The sequence below is a fragment of the Oryctolagus cuniculus genome, chromosome 11 (genome assembly GCF_051225735.1).
Source record: "Oryctolagus cuniculus isolate XC-2025 breed Fujian yellow rabbit chromosome 11, ASM5122573v1, whole genome shotgun sequence".
In the NCBI taxonomy this organism is placed as follows: domain Eukaryota; kingdom Metazoa; phylum Chordata; class Mammalia; order Lagomorpha; family Leporidae; genus Oryctolagus; species Oryctolagus cuniculus.
In genome coordinates this window covers 53,058,862-53,065,000 of record NC_142877.1, presented here as the reverse complement: position 1 = coordinate 53,065,000, position 6,139 = coordinate 53,058,862, and positions in this window count along the sequence as shown.

Below are 6,139 nucleotides of genomic sequence, written 5' to 3'. Positions count from 1 at the left end.
AAGGTCTTCCTTTGCCGTTGGTTCACCATCCAAGTGGCCGCTACGGCCGGCGCGTTGCGGCTGGAGCACTGTGCCGATCCGAAGCCAGGAGCCAGGTGCTTCTCCTGTTCTCCCATGCAGGTGCAGGGCCTAAGCACTTGGGCCATCCTCCACTGTACTCCCGGGCCACAGCAGAGAGCTGGACTGGAAGAGGGGCAACCGGGACAGAATTGGCGCCCCAACCAGGACTAGAACCCGGTGTGCCGGCGCCGCAAGGCGAAGGATTAGCCTAGTGAGCTGTGGTGTGCCTATTTTTTTTTTTTTTAAGATTTATTTATTTATTTGAAAGTCAGAATTACAGAGAGAGAGAGGGAGAGTGGGAGAGAGAGAGAGATCTTCCATCTACTGGTTCACTCCCCCAAATGGCTGCAATGGCCAGGGCTGAGCCAGGTTGAAGCCAGGATCCAGGAGATTCATTCAAGTCTCTCACATAGGTGCAGGGGCCTAAGCACTTAGGCCATACTCTGCTGCTTTCTCAGGCACAAATTAGCAGGGAGCTGGATTGGAAGTGGAGTAGCTGGGTCTCAAACTGGCACCCACATGGGATACCAGTGCTGCAGAGGGCAGATTAACCCACTGCACCACATCATGAGCCACTTTTTTTTTTTAAAGATTTATTTCATTTATTTGAAAGAGTTACAGAGAGGTAGAGACAGAGAGAGAGGTCTTCTATCCGCTAGTTCACTTCCCTGATGGCCTCAATGGCTGGAGCTGTGCTGATCCAAAGCCAGGAACCAGGAGCTTCTTCCAGGTCTCCCACGCGGGTGCAGGGGCCCAAGGACTTGGGCCATCTTCTACTGCTTTCCCAGGCCATAGCAGAGAGCTGGATTGGAAGAGGAGCAGCCGGGACTAGAACCGGCGCCCATATGGTACTTCAGGCCAGGGCTTTAACCCGCTGTGCCACAGTGCCAGCCCTATCAGCCACTTATTCTTAAATCCAGTCAATGGTGGAGACATCCAGGTGCCTTACCTCCTCACCCCTGCCCCAACTCCTACCACGTTCCTCACACTTCAGTCTAAGCCAGCACCTCTAGACTTGGGGAAGGATTTTGTAAGCACGTACAGTATGTCCTCGTGTCCTTAAAATACTTGAGGTTTCAGTTCCCTCAACTGATTTCTCAGTGATATAAGCAGTGAGGACATATCTGGGAGAAATGATAAATAGAAGATCTTCCAACACATGGGAAGGATTTGACAGTGTGGGAAGTCACTCATTCACTCAACAAGCACGTAGAAGACATGAAGTGGGCCCTATATCGGTAGATACCAGGAGCATCTACTTGTCCTGAAGGAGCTTACACAATCTAGAGATTTCCTGGTATGCTGAAAGAGATATGTCAGGTTACTACGTGCTCACGGGGATGTTCTCAATCAGATTTGATAGAGAAATCATGCAAGAGGTGACCTTTAAGCCCAGTTTTAATGGATGAGCTGGAATTAGGCAACAAAGAAAACCGAGAATATTCTATCAGCCTTAGGACAAATTACTAAGACAAACATTTTAAATATTTGTGCGAGTCCCCCACCCTTTCCCAGGGCACAAAGCTGGAAAGAGAAAGTGTGTATTTCTAAGGGACTGAAGAGGGGATCAGTAGAGGCGCCCTCCTTGGGGAGGGCAGGGGTGGAAGAAGAGGGTGCAAGTGATTTCAGGAAGGAGGTGGAAGATTCCAGGACTTCCCTAGAGACTAAGGTAGGGCTTCCTAAAGTGGCCTCAGTTGTTCAGCCTTCTTTACTCCCTCACTTCTCACAAGAGGATCAGAATGGCATGGGATTGGGTAACCGAAGCCTGGGTTTAAACCAAAGCCAGGTTTACCATATCCCGGCTAGATGACCCTCATCATATTAACTTCTCTTAGTCTCTTACTCATCTCTTAAATAAGATAATTGCTCCCTCCTATAGTGCCGTAAAGATCAAATCAAATAAAGGATGTGAAAAAATATTGAAAATCATAAAACACTATAAAATTGGTCACTATTATCATCTAGTCTCTAAGATTCTACCTGGAGTCTATCTCTTTCCCCAGCTTCACTGCTGTCAATCCCTTGCCCTGACTGGTTCCGGTTCTTATCTTCTTATCACTTCCGCAGTCCTCTCAGAATGCTCAAATGCTCCTGAAGGAATCTCTACAAAGGTGCAAGGTCTGTGGGGCACAGAACTAACTACGGAATAAAGGGCAAGCTCCTTAGTTGAGCTCAAGGCTCAAGGTTTTTTTTTTTTTTTTTTTTTTTTTTTTTTTTTTAAAGATTTTATTTATTTATTTGAGAGGCAGAGTTACAGATAGAGAGAAGGAGGGACAGAGAAAGGGCTTCCATACTCTGGAAACTCCCCAAACGGCCACAATGGCTGGAGCTGGGCCAATCAGAAGCCAAGGACCAGGGGCTTCTTCTGGGTCTCCCACACAGGTGCAGGGGCCCAAGCACTTGGCGCCATCTTCTGCTGCTTTCCCAAGCCAGTAGCAGAGAGCTGGATCAGAAGAGGAACGGCTGGGACTCAACTTGGTGCCCATATGGGATGCTACAGAAAGAGGCTTAGCCTACTACGCCACAGCGCCGGCCCCCTTGGAGGACCTTGACCAATGACTGGCCACATTCTAGCTTATGTCTTACATTAAGGTAAGTCTGGCTCTTGCACTGAAAGGCAGGGGCAGAGGGCAGTTAGCAGGTTCTTACAGCAATCCAGGTGAAAGATGATGGTCATCGGGACCAGCTAAACAGAAATGGTGAGATTCCTGATGGATGTGAAAAAGCCAACAGAATTCTTGGACAGTTTGAAGGTGGAGGGTGAGCAAATAGCTCCAAAGTATTTGACTTGAGGAACTCAGGGGAGATGTGGGGTAAAAGGCAGGGGCCTGCATTTTGGCATGGCAGGTAAAGCTGCTGCCTGAGACACTGGCATCCCACAGGACACTCGTTCCAGTCCTGCCTATTCTTCCTCTGATCCAGCTCACTGCCAGTGGCCTTGGAAAAGCAACAAAAGACGACCCAAGAGTTTGAGTGCCTGACACCCACATGGGAAACCTAGATGAGGCTCCTGGCTCCTAGTTTTGGCCTGACCCAACCCTGGCCATTGTGGCCATCTGGGGAATGAACCAGCAAATGGAAGGTCTCGCTCCCTCCCTCTCTCTCTCCAACTCTGACTTTCAAACAAATGAATAAATCTTTAAAAACATTTTATTTTTTTTTAATTTTTTTTTTGACAGGCAGAGTGGACAGTGAGAGAGAGAGACAGAGAGAAAGGTCTTCCTTTTGCCGTTGGTTCACCCTCCAATGGCCGCCGCGGCCGGCGCGCTGCGGCCGGCGCACCGCGCTGATCCGATGGCAGGAGCCAGGAGCCAGGTGCTTTTCCTGGTCTCCCCTGGGGTGCAGGGCCCAAGCACCTGGGCCATCCTCCACTGCACTCCCTGGCCACAGCAGAGGGCTGGCCTGGAAGAGGGGCAACGGGGACAGAATCCGGCGCCCCGACCGGGACTAGAACCCGGTGTGCCGGCACTGCAAAGCGGAGGATTAGCCTATTGAGCCGCGGCGCCGGCCTAAAAACATTTTAAAAATCAGTCTGCATTTGTTTACAACCAAAAAGTGGACTCCTGGTCTTTACAGACCACTGAAACCCTCTCCTGTGAAACTCAGCATCTTAGAATCCACTGGACAAATCAATCAACTCACAACTCGTCACCTCTTTTCCTTCCCCACCCCAAACACACACTTTCCCAGATGCCATAGCAAATGCTTCGAGGGCATAGGAGTTATAATAAAACCATGGACTTCTATTAGACAAAAGTTGAGAATTCCCGATAGGAAGTAATTCATCAGTCATTGGACATGGCTGCTCAAGGTATGTGCAGTACAAAGAGGCATCTTGATAAAATGCCAAAGAGCAGCAAATTCACCTTTGTATAGTCTGTTCATCTCAAACCTTCTTATTTGTGCCTGGGGTTGCCTCAAGCTTAACCATCAGATTTACATAATTTAGGGTCTTCTGGGGTTTTGATAGATCAGTGCCTACATTGATAACTCCCAGCTCACCCACCTTCAATGCTTTCTTACTTTCTAAAGGATAAAACTGAAGTGCCTTAGTCTGATATCAAGGATTTATAGCATCCCCAAACCTGAAAGGCTCTTCAATCTACTTCTGCCTCTTCTGGCTCTAGTCTTTGCAATGAACTCTTAGCTTCAGCTGGAAAGGATCTTGTACTTCAAGTACAGGTAGTAAGGAAGAAGCCAATGCTGAGTGGGTGTCTTTCTTCCAGGTGTGCACAGTCTTGTAGGCTCTCAAACTACTGTTTACAAAATAATGTGGCTAAGTGTTGTAATAGAGGGGTGTACAAAGTGCCACTGAGAGACCCGAGGACAGAGCTTCTTGCTCACCCTCCACCTTCAAACTGTCCAAGAATTCTGTTGGCTTTTTCACATCCATCAGGAATCTCACCATTTCTGTTTAGCTGGTCCCGATGACCATCATCTTTCACCTGGATTGCTGTAAGAACCTGCTAACTGCCCTCTGCCCCTGCCTTTCAGTGCAAGAGCCAGACTTACCTTAATGTAAGACATAAGCTAGAATGTGGCCAGTCATTGGTCAAGGTCCTCCAAGGGGGCCGGCGCTGTGGCGTAGTAGGCTAAGCCTCTTTCTGTAGCATCCCATATGGGCACCAAGTTGAGTCCCAGCCGTTCCTCTTCTGATCCAGCTCTCTGCTACTGGCTTGGGAAAGCAGCAGAAGATGGCGCCAAGTGCTTGGGCCCCTGCACCTGTGTGGGAGACCCAGAAGAAGCCCCTGGTCCTTGGCTTCTGATTGGCCCAGCTCCAGCCATTGTGGCCGTTTGGGGAGTTTCCAGAGTATGGAAGCCCTTTCTCTGTCCCTCCTTCTCTCTATCTGTAACTCTGCCTCTCAAATAAATAAATAAAATCTTAAAAAAAAAGATTCCCCCAATGACCGACTACCCATTCTCCTTAGGAAAAAAACAAAGTCTTTATGACAGTCTGCAATGTCCTGTAAAGTATGACTTTGGTTCTCTTTCCAACTTCCTCTTTCACTCCCTCTTCTCTTGCTTATTGTGTTCCAGTCACAGCAACCTTCTTGCTGTTCCCTGAGGTGGACAAATCAGATATAGTAAACACTTGCCATCCCCTCTGTCTAGGAAATTCTTCCTCACCTATCTACTGCCTTATTTCCTGACTTCTGTCAAGTCTTCTTTGATCATCTTATTTAAAATATTTTTTAAAAAGTAACTTATTTGAAAGCCAGAATATGGGCTGGCGCCACAGCTCAATAGGCTAATCCTCCGCTTTGCAGTGCCGGCACACCAGGTTCTAGTCCCGGTCGGGGCACTGCATTCTGTCCCGGTTGCCCCTCTTCCAGGCCAGCTCTCTGCTGTGGCCAGGGAGTGCAGTGGAGGATGGCCCAAGTACTTGGGCCCTGCACTTGCATAGGAGACCAGGAGAAGCACCTGGCTCCTGGCTTCGGATCAGCGCAGTGTGCCGGCTGCAGCACGCCGGCCACGGCGGCCATTGGAGGGTGAACCAATGGCAAAGGAAGACCTTTCTCTCTCTGTCTCTCTCTCTCACTGTCCACTCTGCCTGTCAAAAAATAAAAAAAAAAAAAAGGAAAAAGGAAGACCTTTCTCTCTGTCTCTCTCCCTCACTGTCCACTCTGCCTGCCAAAAAAAAAAAAAAAAAAAAAAAAAGGCGGCAGAAAGAGAGAGAGAGAAAATGAATCTTTCTCAAATCCCACAACAGCTTGGGGCTGGGCCAGACTGAAGCCTGAATTCTAAAACTCAATCCTGGTCTCTGAAGTGCAAGGGAATCCCACTACTTGAACCCCACTACTTGCTGCCTCCCAGGAATCTGCATTAGCAGGAAGCCGGAGCCAGGAGTTGGGAATCAAACCCAAACACTCTAATATGGCATGTGGATGTCCTAGTCTATGAATTAAACACCTGCTCCAGTTTTATTTTTATAACACTAGTTACTAACACCTACAGGGTTTACTTTAGTAGTTTATTGACTAAATCTCCCCCTCCTCAGAATGTAAATGCTAAGGGGACAAAATGCATGTCCTTTGTGGGTCATGCCCAGAATAGTGTCTGATAGACAAAGAGCTTTCCA